At 36.3% G+C, this 21,286-nt stretch overlaps 1 long non-coding RNA gene across 1 annotated transcript; it reads right to left on the reverse strand.

Moving 5' to 3' along the window:
* LOC136812526 (uncharacterized) lies at nt 1-1,456 on the reverse strand. The gene is made up of 2 exons (XR_010847363.1): nt 1,252-1,456; nt 1-812 (listed from the first exon to the last, which is right to left on the reverse strand). It is a non-coding gene; the product is annotated as an uncharacterized lncRNA (long non-coding RNA).
* Between the last annotated feature and the right edge of the window lie 19,830 nt (nt 1,457-21,286).

Raw genomic sequence — 21,286 nt, forward strand, 5'->3', positions numbered from 1 at the left:
ATGTACTATTTTACAATTATCAGAACTTTTAACGCAATCCCAAGGCTTGGGAGATCTAGCCATGCTACAAACAGGATCAGGAATTCCATCACCGTCGCAATCTAGATACATGAACTTTGATGAACTTGCTTGGTTGCAGAAATTTTTCGGTCGTGGACAGGCTAAACCCTTCTTCGTTTGACATTTTCCGTTTGGGGTCCGGATGGGTTTGCAACCATTTTTACTGGAAATGATGCTGAGTACGCCTTGATGATCGGTACAAATCGGGTCTGGGATACCATCACCATCACAATCAAACAAATCATAAGTGACACCCCAGTAACTACAAAAACCAGAGGGTCTCTTACAAGCATTCCCTTTGGCTGTTTTACACTTAGCCTGTGGCCAAGTATTCTTGCAGCCATTCGAGCTGCTAATGATCCCCATGCTTCCCCACTTGTCAGAACAGACCGGATCTGGAATTCCATCCCCATCACAATCTTGAAATAAAAACGTTGCTGAATTGTGCGTACACCAATAACTTGGCCTCTTGCATGACATCTTATTATTACCAAGATTACAGGAACTAAAATCTTTTTTCATGCATTCAAATGAAGTAAACCGAATAATCATTGAGAAACGACCCCAATTATCAAGACATACATTATCTTTGATCCCATCAGCATTACAATCCATGAAGAAATACGAGGCACCGTGATAGCTGCAGAAGCTTGGAGTTCGTGGACAATATGCAAATTGATTAAAGCTCCAAAATAGCCCATTTGATGTGTTGACCAAAGCCAAGAGAAGGAATATACATTGAAGGATCATTGCTAAAATGAAAATTTAGTAGGTTGTACAAGGTGTCGGACAAATTTTAATATAAAGAATCTAAAAGAATAAAAAAAATCCTCGAAACTCATCACCTAAACTGGGCCTTAGAATAATTGAAATAAGATTAAAATTCTCTGTTCAATCAATAGAAATTCGAATCCTAGAATGATTATTGAATAGTTTTTTGAGATTGAGATATTAAGTATACTAGTCTAGTCATTAAATTTCATTAAATTTCGCAGAAATTGAGGATTTTACTTTAGATAAATATTTGTCCACTTTATTGGGACACACTGTAAAAATGGGAGACGAACATAGTGAAACTCACGCATAAAAATATAACTCATAAACTTTCCCTTCGACAGAAATATAATCTGGGAGGATAGCCTAACAATATTTCGTCTAAAATAAATTTATTAATTAATCTAAAAATCTAACCTTTTAGAAAATCAGCGTAGCACTATGTGATCTCTCTTCAACAGTTCAATACCAAATGGCGTTCCTACCATCAAGGTACAGCATAAATCTGTATTTCCAACAATGTAGAATAATACCAAATTTGAAATATATTCAAATCTTTGTTACGAGAAAGCCTGAAAGAAAAGAACATTTTCAATAACTTCTATATCCTCTATTGTTGGATAATTCTAAAAAAAATAATTAACCATCACTGGTAGAATTTCCATCTTCATGTTTCGACTAATTATAGTCGAGACTACGGCAGTTCATTTGTAAATATTAAAAACATTTCGGTATTCGAATGGCTTGATAAAAACTGTTTGGTACACAAACTTGCCGTTTGATCAGTCCCGGTGGTCCTGACTATTGAAAATTGGAAAATTTACCATTTGAAATTTTATCTTTGCCAAATATTAAAAATATTAGGCCTTTTGAATTGGAATACCTTATCGGCCAAAACTTAGTCGGCCTTAATTATTAGTCGGCCCTTATTTTAGTCACCTCGTCAAAATTTAGTCACTTAGGGCCGATACTAAGTTTTGGCCGATAAGGTAGTTTAATTTTGTTCCAAAATACAAGACAGTGAAAATTTTTGATAGATATATTTTCAAATATCTTAGTTTAAAAAGATCTTGTTTCTCCACATTCAAGATGTTTCAGAGAGAATGCGAACGAATACTGCAACGACGGGTGCATGTAAAACTGGTAAACTTGATACGCGCATCATCGACATGTTTACGTGAGGGTGGGTAGGCGTAATGTAAAGCAGGCGTAAATTTGGTGTGTGCGCATCGAGATATTCACGAGAGGGCGGGATTGTGGTGTAAAACAGGTTTGAATTTAGTTCGTGCACCATTGAGCTGTTCACGAGAGGGCGGGAGAGTGGCTCACAATAGGTTTGAATTTGGTGCTTGTGCCATCGAGATGTTAATGAGAGGGTGGATTGTAGTATTAAACGGGTGTTCATTTGGTGCTTGGGCCATCGAAGTGTCCATGAGAGGGCGGGAGGGTGGTATTAAAAGGTGTGAATTTGATACGTGTGCCATCGAAATTTTTACAGTGCGAGCAAATACTACGATATGAGTGATATAAGACGGGTGGTTTGAATTGGGTTCACGAGAGAGCGTGAGTAGATACTGCGAAAATTGGTGAAAATTTAGTTTTGATTTGGTGCGTCCGCCTACTAGATGTTCACGAGAGGGTGGGAGGGTGTGAACTTGTTGGGTTCCATTGAGATGTTCACGAAAGGGTGGGAGAGGATACTGCAGATGTGAATTTTACTTCATATCATGCAGCGGCGTTTGGTCATGTGTTCAAATCTTCCAACAAAAACAGCATTATTACCCCCTGAAATATTTATGAATGCCAGTAATGACTACATAACCTCAATTACTTTAACGATTTCATTAAATTCCAACATTTTCTATGTTTTAATCGATTTTTTGAATATTTTAAAGCTTGTAATTTGTTAAAGAGGGTCATAGCAGGCCAAAAAATAAACAAAAATGTCTAATTTTACCCGTTTTTCTCAAGGCGAACCCCCTGAAATATGTTTTCGAATTTTTTTTTCTGAAAATTGTATTATTACTACTTATCCTAGTATATTTGCTAAGTTTCAAGACATTTCCTTGGCTAGATCCAAAGATATGGACTGACGTTACTGACATGAAAACGGCTTCTCGATAGTAATTCCTTACCCGAGCTCTTTAGGATCCCCTAGTTCAAAAGCCCCCTTGAATTGCCATTCATCTTGTCAATAAAGTAGAATCAATTGAAGATGCACTTATAATCCAGGAGGACATCGATCGACTACAGCAATGGTCAGATACGTGGCTTTTAAAATTTCATCACGACAAATGTCATGTACTAACGTTAGGTAAGCCGAATATAATTAAACATGTACATCAATACACACTCGGAGGAAATTTACTGAAACATGTACAATTCGAAAAGGATCTCGGAGTTATCTTTGACCAAAATCTCTCATTCGACCAACATATATCAAACCAAGTAAAAAAGGCAAACTCAATGGCTGGTCTAATTAGAAGAACCTTCACGTATCTCACTCCTGAATTATTCCGTAAACTTTACATAACATTTGTCAGGCCCCACCTAGAATATGCACAAGTCATTTGGTCACCAAAACTGAAAAGACACAAAAAAACTTATAGAAGGTGTTCAGCGGCGCGCTACAAAAACGGTTGAAACATGTGGACGACTATGTTATGAAAGCAGACTACAAAGAATTGGAATCCCAAGTCTAAAATATAGGCGTGCGGTAAGTGATATGGTTGAGATCTTTAAACATTTAAATCACTATGAAAAATCGTGTGTTCCTAAGAAATTTAACCAACGAATAAGACCAATGAGAACACATAATTCTGAACTGGTAAGAATTTTCGGGAACGATGGTGTCCGTGGACCCCAGAGCAACTCCCTTTACTATCGGGGCATTCAACAGTGGAATAGCCTACCTGAAAAAGTAGTTAAATCATCTACAATACAAGAGTTTAAAGAAAACCTCGGTCTAGCTTGGAAAGAGAAAATGTTTGAATGATTGAAATTGTCACTATTGTCGCATATCTGTTTGAAGTCAAACCAATGTATGAGTGATTTATAGAGGCCCATGTGCTTGCACGGTGGCCTGGAAATCTGTAAAACATTATTATTTATCTCTTATCATTCTATAAACTGTTGAGGAGCACGAAACTCGTATAGAAAATTACTAACCCTCTAGGTTGACGCTACCCGGCCGGCAGGAGCTGGTCTAAAAATACATGTATGTTGACCCAGGAGTATCATTGTAGAAAAGAAAAACCAAAATGAAAATAAGAATTACTTTTTTTATAATATATTCTTATATAGTTTGCTCTTATAAAAACGTGTACCATCATTAAATTATTAGAAAATACTTTTTCAGACACTCGAAAGTTCCTCAATAAAGGACACCCTGTGTCGCAGCCCCGATGGAACTTTTTCCCACAACCAAAGATAAAAAATTTCTACTGAAATTCCAATCGGGATGAAAATTCAATTGTGCCAAGGTTAAAAAATCCAGCGGGGTGTTTTTGGAGTGCAATATCTAAACAAGAGCGTGTAGGTTCGCTCTCGCACTATCAACTTAAAAAGTAAGCATAAAAAAACTGATGATATACACAGTAGGTTGAATCAGAACCTGCTAGTCTCGACTTTGATAATTATTTTTTCGGCTTTTCGGTTGACATGAGTTACAAAATAAAAATATCAGATTAAAAATGAAGTCACACCCAGAACCTGCTAGTCTCGACTTTAATAATTTTTGCATCAAAGGATTTTGTTCAAATAATTATTTTTTCGGCTTTTCGGTTGACATGAGTTACAAAATGAAAATATCAGATTAAAAATTAAGTCACACCCAGAACCTGCTAGTCTCGACTTTTAAACAATTTTTGCATCAAAGGATTTTGTTCAAATAATTATTTTATTGGCTTTTCGGTTGAAATGAGTTATAAAAGAAAACTATATTGAAAAGCATGTTAGTTAAGTAAACCTTTGCTGAGGGTGGAGTAAACTTACGAAATCGCTAAAATTTAGGTTGAGATTTTCAATATTTTCACTTTTTTCAAATTTTAACAAGATTGAAATGAATTGAAAAACACATCATTTTTTACACATTCTGACACAAAAAAGTTTTACCTAACTTCACTTAAAAATTATTTATGTTTAGTACATTCAACTCCAGAAATGTTAAAGATATTTCTTTGAAAAATCGAACAGTTGGAAAATCTTTCCTTACTCAACTGTGATTTTGATTGTCATTTTAAATAAATAAAGCAAAGGTTACTTCTCATAATAGGTCGGGAAAATTTTCACATCTAGAAGGTGTAGTTACGGGATTTCGCCAGACCGCGTCAAGGATTTCCCAGCGGTAGTCCTATGGATCCCAGCCCTCATTTTCGGGGATTGGCGAGTCCAACTGAATTTTTTTCAGCCTTACACGCGAGAGTAATTGAATCCGACTCGGGATGCGATTGGCCCCGCTCCCTTTTGAGTTTTAGCGTCTAATTCGGATTATCAGATAAATATCAGGATGGAAAACACCCCCTTGCGATAAAACGAAATCTAAAAAAGCCAAATGGTAAAAATGCTGAGCTAGGTTATTTTAAGGGCTACCTACTGGATCACTCAAAAAGTGAAAAATAAGGGAACTTTAAATAATTTATTCAGCACTCATTTTAATATTTTGAAAAGATTTTTGACTTCCTCTTGTGTAAAAAAAACAACATGAAAACCAATTCGGTCATAAAGATAAGAATCAGTTGATTTTAGGCATCAATCAACTTAAGCCGGCATGGTTCTGAGATGCAAGGTTTTCGTATTTTTGCAACGGTCGTAGCATTAATTCCAGCGCCATCTTGCAATCATGCGGTTTAATTTTATTGGGCATACTCAAATTTCACCAAACGGGCATGACACTAAAATTATACTTGATGTAGACATCGCCTACACATTATCACTAAAAAAGGGAATAATTCAGGAGGTGGGATTAATTTGAAAACGGAGTTTTAGTTTGGGGTGGAGTAAACCGTGGCGGAGGTGTTTACACATCGTTTGTTTCAAACTCTGCCACCACTTTGTTCCCGTAAATCGCCCTGACGCCCTGACTCTGTATATATATTTTCCCGCGTTTACCCTCTATCGTCTATACTTGATGATATATCGATTATGCTCAGCATTGGCGAAGCTATTATTAGACTATGCTATAGTCTAAGACGAGTTTCATCTAAGAGGAACAAACGTGAAGACGGGAATTTTTTACGGGAGTAGCTGTTGTCTTAAACACAGACTCTATCCGCCGCGAAACATATTACGTTTTATAATATACAAATTATGTTATATCATAATAATATATTATACGGACGATAGCATCGTCTAAGCTATTATAAGTGTTAAAAACGAGTTAAAAACCCGAGTCAAAAATCACGAGTTAACTTTTTGTGACGTCATAATCTAAGGATAAATCGGATTTTTATGGTGCACCTAAATTTTTCGAGTCAAAGTTAACTCGATTTTCTTAAGGTTACCTTACCTTAAACTGTCGAGTTTAACTGTTAATTAACTCGGATCTTGAAGGTAAGGTGCACCTAAAATTTTCGAGTTAATTAACTCGGATTTTTAAGGTGCACCTAAATTTTCTGAGTTAACTTAACTCGAATTTTTAAGGTACGCCTGAATTTTTCGAGCTAATTAACTCGACTTTTTAAGAGGTGCACCTAAATTTTTCGAGTTAACTTAACTCGAATTTTTAGGGTGAAAAAAAGAATCAGTCGGTTTCAGCTGAAAAACACTCTAACTCTAATATTATATGTGTAAAAAATGATAGTATCGACTTTATACTTATCCCCACAGTAAAAGTTGATGGTAAAATATAAATATGATTTTCAAGAAATCTATTGTACGTTCTAGATGGACCCGACATTCACCCTTGCTCCACAACACTCTTCAATCTCAGGTCACCGTCAAAAAAAAATTCAAAAGAAAAATTGAACTTGCGCTTGCTAGCGGGAGAGAGTTATATCGGATCACCCAAAGTTACCTTCATTTTTTTATTTTTCATTTTTTTATTTTTTTATCCACGGATCGCTGATAGTCACCTTTCCGGGGGTTTTGTTGTTTGGAATTGATTAACTAACAGTTAGGTAGGGTCAGGGTTGCTAGTAACGGCTTGTCACTGTGCCGGGTGCATACTCGGCGCCTTGGGCCCCGCAGGGTTGCTAGTAACGGCTCGAATTTCAGTCAGGTTTAAAAAAGGGGTACTTTTACCCATATTATAATAACATTACCCCCGTCTTTTGCTAGTTTGGTATAATAGGTTATGAATTGAGTGGGTTTGCTGTGCGTCGATGGCTCAGTGGATAGAGCGCTGGCTTCCGAATCTGAAGGTCTTTCTTTGGTGGTGGTTCGAATCCCACTCGGTGCGAAAATTAGGTTGGTCGAAATTGATGGATAAATGATTGACAGGTATGAAAACTCAGTCAGAAATGAGAAACTAAGTCTCAGAAACTCAGAAACTCAGACAGTCAGAAAAGAGAGAGACAGGATCAGAGATAAGAAAATAAAAAAAAAAACATGAGGGTACTTTGGGTGATCCGATGTAACTCTTTCCGGCAATTGCTAGCGCTTGCTTCTTGCTTGCTTGTAGAATATCTATCACATATCATTGATCATGCCATGCTAAAGCCACGCTGCACAAGTCTTTTTAGAACTCTCACTGCAAATTCAGCTCATTATCTAGTCGTAAGTAACTATAAATACTTCAGCTTTTATTTTTTTCTCTCTGCTAGCCATAGTAAGACATGCAAAGTTCTAAAACTAGTCATAGCTTTCACTAAATGCCCCCACAGAAAGGTCATGTCATGCACTTATAAAGCTTTTAATGCTTTAAAAATTAAAGCATAAAAAATAATCAGGAATAATTGATTGATTTAATTATTTATTGATTGATTGGAAAAAAAAATCATATTCCATTAACAAAATACTTGAAGAATTCATGCAGCTTGACAATTTAATAAAATTCAAGGAAAAACTGGAAAAGCTTCTCAAAAACATATTTCGAAAATCATGGTATCATTATCTTACTGACTTTCACATCTCCTTGTTTGTTTGTTTTTTCTTACAACAATATATGTCATGATCATTCACTAAATAGACCTTTTCCGATAATGCTGCAGACATCTTAGATTGTAGGCAAAATATATAGCGGTGAATAAATCAACAAGGTAACCATCAATCAGAAATAGCTTGTTTATTTTTCATTGGCTGCTATATATTTCAACAATAGACCTTTTTTCAAAGAGGCCACCCTGTTGAATAATTATGTAGTCCAGCAGAAAAACAATGATAAAACCATGCATAATTATTACAATATGCATGATACAGTAATTATGTATGGCTCTATCATTGTTTTTATGGCTGGACTACATAATTATTCAACAGGACGTCCTCTTTGAAAAAAGCTCTATTCTCTATTGCTACTTTACCTAATAAACAATAGTAAGATGATAAGGTGCCTTGGTATAGTGGTAGTCAACCTTGGCTTCTGTGCAGGAGGCCAGGGTTCGATTCCCACTCATGGCAGTTCACTTGGCAAGTGAACGTTCCTTCGCCCGGGTCAACCCATGCCATGTGAGGGGAATTGGGTAGTCAGTTCAAGGTGCTGACGGGACGCTCATTAGTAAGCGTCTATAGTTGCGAGAATAGGCCTCTAAACAGCTTGGTAAAACCCGTGTGTTTTCATCATGAGAAATATCTCGCAAGTCATCAATGACGTAAACAATTAACAAAAGAAAAAAAAGAAAGATCAAAGAGATTTTTTTTAACTAAGATTTAAGATACCTTCGCCAATCTTGGGAATCTCCATTTTTCGATATTTTATTAGCGCTTTTCGTGACGATTACTCTCATATAAATCTTATCACCACCAGGATTGGCGAAGTTTGTAAAGTTGAAGCACACGAAGAATTGACTTTTTCAATCATCTGCGGTGGATCTCAAGTTATCTGAAATTGGAATCGTCTAAAACACGATGTGTAATGAATTGTAACGAACGATGATTGTTGATTTTAAAGTCGTTAAAATGCGAAGTAATTATCTTGGGAATAAACGAACTGAAAATCAATTAAAACAATGTAACGTTACAGAATTATGTCAATTATGAACGACAGGTGAGACTTTTATTTATGGCTTTTATTCGCCAATACGATGACATGGTTTTTGGCTAATTTTACGAAAAGAAACACACCCCTGTCTCACATTTCCCGCATGTCTGTTAAAGAGTTTTTATGAATACGGGCGAAGAGTGGGGAAACGGTACATCATATTATCTCAGTGACGCTTATTACCACTGGGACAAGGGGTGAAACTTTCCACCTCTTAGCGAGTTTAGTTCGATTTTCCTTTGAGTTCAAGCTGCAAAAATATCTTGTTTCGATGTTTTTCCATTCGATGTAATTTTTACTTAAAAAGGACGTGAGAATTTCGGTACGGTTTTCCTTTTAACTCCCTTAAATTTCCATTTGATGAGATAGGGATATGAAGGCCAAGTAGAAATAAAGAGCATTGAGAAATGGGAACTTTCATCGGGTAAAATTTTGACAGGCTCGGAGATGCTTCGGTCGAGGTCTTGAAAAGGCTGATAGATGCTTATAACGATACTAACGGTGTATTTTACCTTTTTCATAGTCCACCTGGATTTCAAAACTTCACCGAGACAGGGGTGTATAAATCTTACATTTTACTTTAAGGAGACGGGGGTGTATAAATGTTAATTTTTATTTCCAGTTTTACAGATGTTTTTTTCTGTCTATAAACTTTCGCGAATGGCCCTTTTAAAAGAATTTTCAAAAAATGCTGTGGCAAAGGAATTTGTCCGCGCGGTCATACTTTCGATTTTTGGATGCGGAACATACGAAATTTAGAATACGGGCATTGTGAGATAACGATGTTTCAGAACCCTGATCTTGCCACTCCATGCTCATTACTAGGTCTCCAGTGGTCTACATTGGATGAATCACAACAATTTTTCTCTTGTGCTATTTTCTTTTTTTCTTTTTCATTTCAGTCATTTTCAATTTTTATGGGAACACAATTGCAATATCATTTATCCAGCTGACACGTGTATTTTCCACATTTCCACTGTCGTAATATCATAATGATACACATTCATTGGCGAAGGCAAGAATCTGGAAACCTTCCGGAGAATACCTGTGTCAGAGATCCGGTGGAGCCCTGCAAAACCATCCCCATTGTAAACTTCGAGCTGGAATATAGATTTTCTATCCCAATCGGGACAATACGATTAGATAGAAATTTTCATCCACACTGAATAAGCAAAAAGCTCCACCGGGGCGGCATTGAGACAGTGGTGCGTGTGGTGAGAGAATGAAAAGAACGCCCAGAGATAAAAGAAAGACCAACGAAGTTACAGTCTATATTCTATTATAACTTGATTGTAATGATCAGTGACCTCATTTTTAATTTTTTCGTTTAGTGAGAGCAGTCTGCAATGATTGTGATATTGACAAAACGTCTCGCTTCATTTGATCCGTTTTTCCTGAATAAAAAGAAAGTAAAAACATCATTTGAACTTGAACTTTCAAAGTATTGAAATCAACGGATCATCAGTCGCTTTTGTTAGCAGTGAAGTAAGTAAGTCTATAATCTTTAGGAAGAGAATACGGATATTAATTTGATGCAGGGGTGTATTTAGGATTGTTAGGCATCGCTGAATAGTATTCTATATGATATAAAAAAGATTGAATGGGTGGAAATTTTTTCAATGGGCACAATACCTTATTAAATTTAAAGAATGAATCTTGTAAAGAAAAAATGAAAGCCCCGTTCATCTTCATTTTCCCCCGTTTTCACTTTAAAGTTGAAATTAGCGTATTTGCCTGACGCGTTCTAGCTCATTTGCACAGGGTAGGGAAAAACCCAGGGGGTACTTAGGCAAATGGAAGTACTGTATGTGCCACCCTTAAGAGTACCTTTTTTGGATAAAGTCCCGGTAAGGGTCGGAAAATTCACAAAATTTTCCTTTATTTTCTCCTTTTTAGTCTCGTTAAGGGTCCGAGGGTCGAATGTCGGGCGGCACCCCCCTCGTCAGATCGCAACCCTAGGATCCTCCCCCCGGGGGAAAACCCGTTGCAAATGCACACCCCGTGCAAATGCCCAAGGATTTGTCTGACTGCCAAATAAAGTCCATCTAAAATCGATGCAAATTTATGCCAAATTCATTCCATAAATCATTTATGACATTAAGTTTTTCGAATATAGTCGCCTGGTATTCAACTTTTATAGCTTAAAAAGTCACTCACGCATTAAATGCAATGTGCCGTTTTTAATTCTCCTTTGGGAAAACGAAAGCTGTTATGCTAGTTACGATTGATTCGTTTTTTTATACTACTTAATTGACAAGGAATTTACGATGTTCTCTACCGTTTTGACTTTCTCGACGTCACAACTATGTGTAAGTACTTTCGTTTACATAATGAAAACACACGGGTTTTACCAAGCTGCTAAAGCCTCCTGCAACTGAACCAAATAGAAAAAAAAAAGATGATACTGCGTATAAAATTTATCAAAAAGTTCTGCGCCATCTGAAATAGACCAATCCTAGTTAAGGCCCGGGCTCCACTTGCGTATGCTGTGATTGCAGTCAAAAGAAAAATAAAGGAATGTCATTTTGGTCAATTCAGACGTACAGTCGAAAAGTTGAAATGTGCCTAAATTTTTTTCAAGTGCATAGTGCCTTCAGGAAACTAGACTTTTTGAGTTTTTAGCTATATACTCTCACTTTATGGTGTTCCTGTATGACTGTCTGTGTGCCTAGTCTAACCACCGTTAAATGCCTTAACTTGGAAAGCTAGAATTGGAGCTATTTCACCAAACCCCTGGAGCGTAAGTTTTTTAGGCTATCACAACTGCATGAAAAAGTTGAACGTGCGCATGCAAAGTTAAACGAATGTAAACAAACTTTTTTCAGGTTTTTAAAATAGATTTACCGCACTGAAAAAACAGTGAAAACACTCTAAGTGAGGTAAATCTCTTTTGAAGACCAAATAAAAAAACATTGAAATTCAATTAAACACATTCAACCACTTTTGGATTCAACTTTACATATGCATACATTCAACTTTTTTGTACTTTGCTGGTATCTTGTTTTACCAAGTTAAGGAGGACTTTCTCGAGTTACGACCATATGATGGTATTTAAAGCTCAAGAAGCTCTATAAACAATAAAGCTAGTTATTAATATAATGAAATAACAGACAAAGATAAATTACAGTTTGAACAAAAATATCAAATACATTTAAAAACTTGAGCAAACTTCTTTAAAGATTCCAGAAAAAGAATTGAAATCATTGCTGTAATGAACTTCTGACTAAGTTACAGTATTTAGTATTCTGTTTCTAAGACAAGAAACAAAATTTGACATACAAAACACTTTTTCCAGTCAATGAATCCGTTGTTACTAAAAGTGGTAACGGTAGGTAACGATAGGTAACGATAGGTAACGACAAGTAACGGTAGGTAACGACAGGTAACGATGAAGTAACGGTCGGTAACGATGAAGTAACGCAAGTAACGAGGGGTAACGAAAAAGTAACGAAGTAACGATGGGGAAAAAGCTGAAAATGGTGGCCCTGAGGTGTCGAACTATCAAAATTTGTAGATTTCTGCGGCAGAGCTAATGGTGAATGGTGATTTTGAGAGAACCTAACGACTTTGGTTAATCTATTCAAGAATTTTGGAAATCTAATGATTGTACAGCAGGATCCAATCGTTCTGGTGAATATGACTGTGGAGATGATAAATCCAATCGTTTTTATTGTAAATTAGTGTTTGTGAATAAACTGAAAGATTTGACGGCTTTGGTGAATCAATGGTGTTGATCAACGCAATGGTGAGATAAATGGTGCTGGTCAATGCAGTGATGGAATCAATGGTGTTGGTCAATGCAGTGATGGAATCAATGGTGTTGGTCAATACAATGCTGGAATCAATGGTGCTGGTCAATGCAATGATGGAATCAATGGTGTTGGTCAATGCAATGATGGAATCAATGGTGCTGGTCAATGCAATGATGGAATCAATGGTGCTGATCAATGCAATGATGAAATCATTGGTGCTGGTCAATGCAATGATGGAATCAAAGGTGCTGGTCAATACAATGATAGAATCAATGGTGTTAGTCAATGCAGTGATGGAATCAATGGTGTTGGTCAATACAATGCTAGAATCAATGGTGCTGGTCAATGAAATGATGGAATCAATGGTGCTGGTCAATACAATGATGGAATCAATGGTGTTGGTCAATGCAATGATGGAATCAATGGTGCTGGTCAATGCAATGATGGAAACAATGGTGCTGGTCAATGCAATGATTGAATCAATGGTGCTGGTAAATGAAATGATGGAATCAATGGTGCTGGCCAATGCAATGATGGAATCAATGGTGAAAGTCAATACAATGATGGAATCAAAGGTGCTGGTCAATACAACGATAGAATCGATGGTGTTGGTCAATGCAGTGATGGAATCAATGGTGTTGGTCAATACAATGCTAGAATCAATGGTGCTGGTCAATGCAATGATGGAATCAATGGTGCTGGTCAATACAATGATGGAATCAATGGTGTTGGTCAATGCAATGATGGAATCAATGGTGTTGGTCAATGCAATAATGGAATCAATGGTGCTGGTCAATGAAATGATAGAATCAATGGTGCTGGTCAATGCAATGATGGAATCAATGGTGCTGGTCAATGCAATGATGGAATCAATGGTGCTGGTCAATGCAATGATGGAATCAATGATTCTGGTGAATTCAATTGTGGAATCGATGGTGGTGTACTGGTGGATGCAACGCTGCACTGACCAATGGTACTGTTGTGCAGGTGAATGCAAGTTAGGGATTGTGCATTTTTTGTAAGCCTCTCATCTTTATAAGAAATCTATCGATAATTTTCGATTCAAGGGGTATTGACTTTCGGCGATGGGTTCTTTTAGAGCAAGTTGAGGATTGTGCAAAATGTGAGCAAATTTATTTTTCTTATAAGTATCATCTTTATAAGAATACAATCCATAACTTTTAATTTAAGGGGTATTGACTTTCGGCGATTGGTTCATTCAAAGCAAGATGTGAGCATATTTATTTTTCTTATAAGCATCATCTTTATAAGAATACAATCCATAACTTTTAATTTAAGGGGTATTGACTTTCGGCGATTGGTTCATTCAAAGCTAGTTGAGGATTGTGCAAAATGTGGGCATATTCATTTTTCTTATAAACATCATCTTTATAAGAATACAATTTTGTATCACATTCTACCTTTTTTTCTCAGTACGCTTTCATTCAAGCATTCATAAGACAAAAGACATCAACTTTCTCCTCCGTTTGACAAATTTTGCTTTATTTGGAGTGTATTTACAAACTTACACAAATCTCTTTCTTTGATACTCAATACGATGTAAAATAAAAAGATACAGCTGCTACCTCGTGTTAAAAGGTGTGAAAGTACGTTTCTTTGGGAAAACATTTTACATAAACATGAGATTTTCCTTTCTAAATAGGATTGTTTACAACTTGTAAGCATATTTTGTATCATACTGCACGTGGAGCTCTACAATCGTGTATATTACAATAGTCAAGAAAGTTACATAACACTAAGGGTAGACTTCTTCTTTTGACCTAGCCTATTATTATTACTGCATGCTTTTTCCCATGAATCATGATTTTCTCACGGGGGTCGCGAACACCAAAATACCGACGCATTTTTCTTGAATCATCATCACTTTTTTATATAAGAACCAGTAAATTTTCGTGATTTCGCCACATGATTTTCAGGCTCGAATGTTTTTAAATCTCAAAATGTCCTTAATTTGGTTAGTTTATTCACTTATTTTCTTAAAAGTTAAAAGAGCTGTTTTTGAAATCTGACATTTTTAATTAAAAAAACATTTTTTAACTCGAAGGAAAGGGCAAAAACTGGCATTTTTTGGTTGACTTTCAATGAATTTATGAACATTTTCGAGTCTAATTATGACTTGACCTCCTTTTCACAAAGTACTTTACATTTTAAAACGTATCTTATCCTCAATGTAATATTGTTTTGTTAACTTGATTTGCAGAATGGAATGCTGAAATTTTGCTACAATGTCAATTGCACCAGAATCAATTAAGAAACGAGCAATCAGTGAATGGCGATCGAATTGTTAAGAGCTTAGTCATATTTCAATTTGGAATAAAACGAAACCGAAAAAAATTAAAATTAAATGCTATTCTTATGTGAAATCGTTGACTTTCTTTGAATCAACCAATCACCAAAATTCAAAACCTTCAAAGGTTATGGATTGTAATCTTATGAAGATGATGCTTATAAGAAAAATAAATATACTCACATTTTGCACAATCCCTAACTTGCTTTGAATGAACCAATCGCCGAAAATCAATACCCCTTGAATTAAATGTTATGGATTGTATTCTTATAAAGATGATGCTTATGAGAAAAATACATATGCTCACATTTTGCACAATCCCTAACTTGCTTTGCATGAACCAATCGTCAAAGTCAATACCCCTTGAATCATAAGTTATTGATTGTATTCTCATAAAGATGATGCTTATAAGAAAAATAAATATGCTCACATTTTGCACAAACCCCAAGTTGCTTTAAATGAAGCAATCGCCGAAAGTCAATACCCCTTGAATCAAAAGTTATTGATTGTATTCTCATAAAGATGATGCTTATAAGAAAAATAAATATAGTCACATTTTGCACAAACCCCAAGTTGCTTTAAATGAACCAATCGCCGAAAGTCAATACCCCTTGAATCAAAAGTTATTGATTATATTCTTATAAAGATGATGCTTATAAGAAAAATAAATATGCTCTCATTTTGCACAAACCTTAAGTTGCTTTAAATGAACCAATCGCCGAAAGTCAATACCCCTTGAATCAAAAGTTATTGATTGTATTCTTATAAAGATGATGCTTATAAGAAAAATAAATATGCTCACATTTTGCGCAATCCCTAACTTGCTTTGAATGAACTAACGGCCGAAAGTCAATACCCCTTGAATTAAAAGTTACAGATTGTATTCTTATAAAGATGATGCTTATTAGAAAAATAAATATGCTCACATTTTGCACAAACCCCAAGTTGCTTTGAAAGAACCAATCGCCAAAAGTCAATACCCCTTGAATCAAAAGTTATTGATTGTATTCTTATAAAGATGATGCTTATAAGAAAAATAATATGCTCACATTTTGCACAAACCCCAAGTTGCTTTGAAAGAACCAATCGCCAAAAGTCAATACCCCTTGAATCAAAAGTTATTGATTGTATTCTTATAAAGATGATGCTTATAAGAAAAATAAATATGCTCACATTTTGCACAAACCCCAAGTTGCTTTGAATGAACTAACGGCCGAAAGTCAATACCCCTTGAATCAAAAGTTTTTAATTATATTCTTATAAAGATGATGCTTATAAGAAAAATAAATATGCTCACATTTTGCGCAATCCCTAAGTTGCTTTGAATGAACTAACGGCCGAAAGTCAATACCCCTTGAATTAAAAGTTACGGATTGTATTCTTATAAAGATGATGCTTATAAGAAAAATAAAAATGCTCACATTTTGCACAATCCCTAACTTGCTTTGAAAGAAGCCATCGTAGAAAGTCAATACCCCTTGAATCGAAAATTATCGATGGATTTCTTATAAAGATGAAGCTTACAAAAAATGCACAATCCCTAACTTGCATCCACCTGCACAACAGTACCATTGGTGAGTTATATTGACCAGCACCATTGATTCCATCATTGCATTGACCAGCACCATTGATTCCATCATTGCATTGACCAGCACCATTGATTCCATCATTATATTGACCAGCACCATTGATTCCATCATTGCATTGACCAGCACCATTGATTCCATCATTGTATTGACCAGCACCATTGATTCCATCATTGCATTGACCAGCGCCCTTTATTCCATATCATTGTATTGACCAGCACCATTGATTCTATTATTGGATTGACCAGCACCATTGATTCCATCATTGTATTGACCAGCATCATTGATTCGAGCATTGTGGTGACCAGCACCATTGATTCCATCATTGTATTTACCAGCACCATTGATTCCATCATTGTATTTACCAGCACCATTGATTCCATCATTGCATTGACCAACACCATTGATTCCATCATTGCATTGACCAGCACCATTGATTCCATCATTGTATCGACCAGCACCATTGATTCCATCATTGCATTGACCAGCACCGTTGATTCCATCATTCCATTGACCAGCACCATTGATTCCATCATTGCATTGACCAGCACCATTGATTCCATCATTGTATTGACCATTGATTCACCAAGCCGTCAAATCTTCCAGTTTATTCACAAATATCAATTTACAATAAAAACGATTGGATTTATTATCTCCACAGTCATATTCACCAGAACGATCAGATCCTGCTGTACAATCATCTTGAATAGATTAACCAAAGTCGTTATGTTCTCCCAAAATCACCGGGTTCGACACCTCAGGGCCACCATTTTCAGCTTTTTCCCCATCGTTACTTCGTTACTTTTTCGTTACCCCTCGTTACTTGCGTTACTTCATCGTTACCTGTCGTTACCTACCGTTACTTGTCGTTACCTATCGTTACCTATCGTTACCTACCGTTACCACTTTTAGTAACAACGAATGAATCAGCTCATCATCATAACTAGCCTGGGAATCCAAGCTCATAATCTTAGAAAAAACAAAAAATACCTCACCTCACAAAGTTCTAAAATTACACAGGAAAAAAATTTTGATTCCCTAGGCTATGGAATGCATATTTCCAGATCTGGAAATCTAGATTTTTCCCTAACCAATCCCTAACTAGGGAAGGTGCAACAGCTCCCTAGTTATGGAAATGAAATTTCCCGATCTTATGACTACCTAGGGATGTTAAATTTCCCTATTATTGAAAAGTGCTTTTCTTGAGCGAAACCCAATACAACCCCATAGGGTTACCCATATTCACGAATTAAATCCTGATTTATAGAAAGCTGGTAAAAATAATTAAATGTATTCGATCATTCTGTGAGCATTGGTTCGATAGCTCTCATTCGTTCTGACATGTACTTGCGCTACTTTGAGAATCCCGGCACTTTTGTCACAACAGTGGAGCTGCACTAGAGAGCCAACTTAATGACCTCAAACCCGTCTCACCGATCCACCGAGCCCTTGCGACGCAAGTCCATTGCGAACGAATGAGGCCGCCCTGGCGGGACGCCTCACCTTTAGCGTTGTGTTACACACTGATCGAATACACCCTTATAATGGTTTGCTTTACATACGACTCGAACACTTTTGAGTGAAAAATCACTTGTGGTTTTTTCTCACGCATGCGTAATACAAGTTAGGGAAATCAATTTTCCCTAACCTAAAAAAATATTTCCCGAACTTAGGCTCTAATTTGTGACAGTTTAAAATTTTTGATTGAATTGTCTTATTTGAAGGTTTGAAAAATAAGTTCTGATTTAATTAATTGTTTAAAGGATTCACTCAAATTAAAGAGTTTGGGAAATCGAATTTCTCAATCTGGGACATTTTATTTCCCTAATTCAAGAAATCACATTTCCCGATCCAGAGAAAGAATAGAATAAAGCAAGCAAGGTCACAATTCGTGATATTTCCTTTCCCTAGCTTGTAGAAAGTGATCATTTCCAAAACTCGTGATCTCTCTTTTCCCGACTCATCCATAATCAGTTTAGAAAAAAGAAAGTTAAAAATATTAGTTTTCCACATGTGGAAATCCGTTTTCACTAACACATTGGTAATACACTTCCAGCATGGGAAAATAGGTTTCCCTAGTTTCCTTACTTTCCCGAACTTAAAATTCTAGACTACTGTGATCCAATAAATAACCACATCTGAAAATGAACAATCCCTAGGCTAGGGAATCAATAATTTTTTCCTGTGTTATAGAGCTTGTTGCAGGTAGATTAGTCTGACACAGAATGTTATAAACAGTCTGTGTGTGAACCCTTGTTGACAGACTTGCTGAACATTGGAAACCCAGGCAAACACACATAATCAACTTACCATAAAAACAATTTCACAAGCTCTAAAGACTTTCAAAACTACTAAAAACCACATCAAAACATCAGCCACATGTATTTAGACTTCCAGTCAACAGCCATTTTGTTTCTAAATGAATCTATGTTTTCACTTTCATTTGTTTTCCTTTTTTCTGCAAAGTCAGCTTTTTCCATAAATTATGCGCGCGCATCGAAATTATCAAAATGCGCGCGAAAGTACTGCTAAGTAATACGCCGAAAGCTGGCCAATCAGGCCGAACCTGCATTGCAGGGAAAAATGTCCCTGCAGGCGAGTTACCTGCACCAAGCGTTAAACCAGCAGCAAAAATATCATAAACTAGACTGTGAAAAAAGTTTAACGCTTGGATTCCCAGGCTACATCATAACCAGTCTGCCATTTTGTTTGTTTTGATTTGCACAAGTAATATTGTAATTCGTGTTATGGTGTAATCACTATACTTTTTCTATAATTTGCATTTATAACACTCGCTTCAGCTTTTCAATGCTAAATCAAAACTAATAAAATGTAATACGCAATAATGGTAATAGCATATAACGTAATATGAAAATATGTATAACATTTACCGCTGTATAATTTACCGCCATATTTTTGCGGAACACTTAATTGGCCGGAAAGCCGATTACGACGCACAAACAATTCGCAAAAAATCGAGATTCCAGTCCAATATCTATGCGTGAAGCTATGAGTGTCTCCTCGTCGCTGCGCTCCTGCGGGGGTAATTATAGAGTCTGGTTTACCCTAGAACAGTCTGATACAGTTTGTTTGACATTTGATAATGTCCTTTTTACCTTGTTTATTGACAGATCAAAAGCTCTAAAATTTGATAATTCGCAAAAAGTTGCTTTGCCTGGTTCACACCTGGTTCTAGCAACTCTTCAAGTCATTGACTATAGCATGGTGCTGCTTTTACTGAGCTTGCTTAAGCTGGGAGCAAACCGTCAAACATTGTTCTTCAAACATCTTGACGTTTCATGTTTGAAATCGATGTTTGACGGTTTGCGGAGTCAAAAATCGTAACTTTTCAACAAAAAGATCCAAAAATATGTTTGAAGCAATGTTTGAACAAGTTCATAATTTTTTCAAACATTCAACTCGGGGTTTCCCTAGAAGGAAGACATTGCATTGCTAATCAAACATTGAATATGACTTCGAATGCGTGATTTGAAAAGTAAACAAAAGAAAGAAGCCGCTGTAATGCAACAAAATAAATGTTTGAAACAATGTTGGAAAATGCCGCGCAAACCATTCAACAAGAAAGTTCAAATGTTTGAAGAACCATGTTTGATGGTTTGCTCCCAGCTTTACAATAATTCGACTAACTGACCAAGAGGTAGTTTTTGAATTCTTTGTATTGCAGATCTACATGCACGCTTAGAAGTGATTAGGTTTCTTGCATGCTTAGCATATTTGCCCACTCGCTGGACATTTCATTTGTTCCCTCTTTAGTCTTTTACATTTGCTGCTGCCCCCATCTGCCATCGAGTGCATTCTTTAGAAGAGGGTATGCAAGATTTCAGCTTTTTGTTTTCCATCTTTAATCTCCTGACTTCTTCGGTTACTTTGTCTGTTGGACTGTGTTCTCCAGCAGCTTGTTCCAGGAGGGCTGCTCCTTTTTTGTAGGTTGTTCTTTGGAGATACCCAGTCAGGGTCACCTCTTTGGTCTTTTTTAAAACCAAACCTTCTGTCTTGCGTTTACTCTTTCCTTACCAACAACTTTCCTTTTCATTGGATAAATACCACTAAAATGACTAAAATATACAAGATAAGTAAACATAAATTTATCGCCCGCAAGCACGGCTTAGCTAAGCGCACCTCTCTTATTCATTATCTAAGAATTGAAGCGGGCAAATAGCGGACTGATAGCAGACAAAGGTTTTTTGAAGATATTTTCAGTTATAATCCAAGGTAGAACAAACTCAACATAGAAAGGGGGTATTTTTGAGTGCTCATACGATGATCTGTATTTTTTTTGAATTCTATGTTTAGATTTTTCTACCCAGCCCCGTTTAGACGGGAACCCGTCTGCGTATTTTTTTAAAATCTGATGAATACTTGACGGGTCAGAGCTGTGAGTCCGATTTTGGACTCAAAAGAATTACAGTGGGAAATTCGAATTTAGCGCTGTCCTCACTTACTAAAATAAAAACCAAATTTCAAAAGTTGCGCTTTCTTTAAGAAAGTGTGACCAGTGAAACAATAACAGGATTTGATTGGCTGTGTTTTCAACCGTTATTAGGATATGGGAAATTCAAACTGTCAGCCCATACCATGCTATATATTTCGCCATCAGTATATAGAATAAGAAATCATAGCATGGATCTCCAGGCTAAGCCCCGTTGCTATG

The sequence above is a fragment of the Clytia hemisphaerica genome, unplaced genomic scaffold (genome assembly GCF_902728285.1).
Source record: "Clytia hemisphaerica strain Z4C2 unplaced genomic scaffold, Clytia hemisphaerica genome assembly, whole genome shotgun sequence".
NCBI classification, from domain to species: Eukaryota; Metazoa; Cnidaria; class Hydrozoa; order Leptothecata; family Clytiidae; genus Clytia; species Clytia hemisphaerica.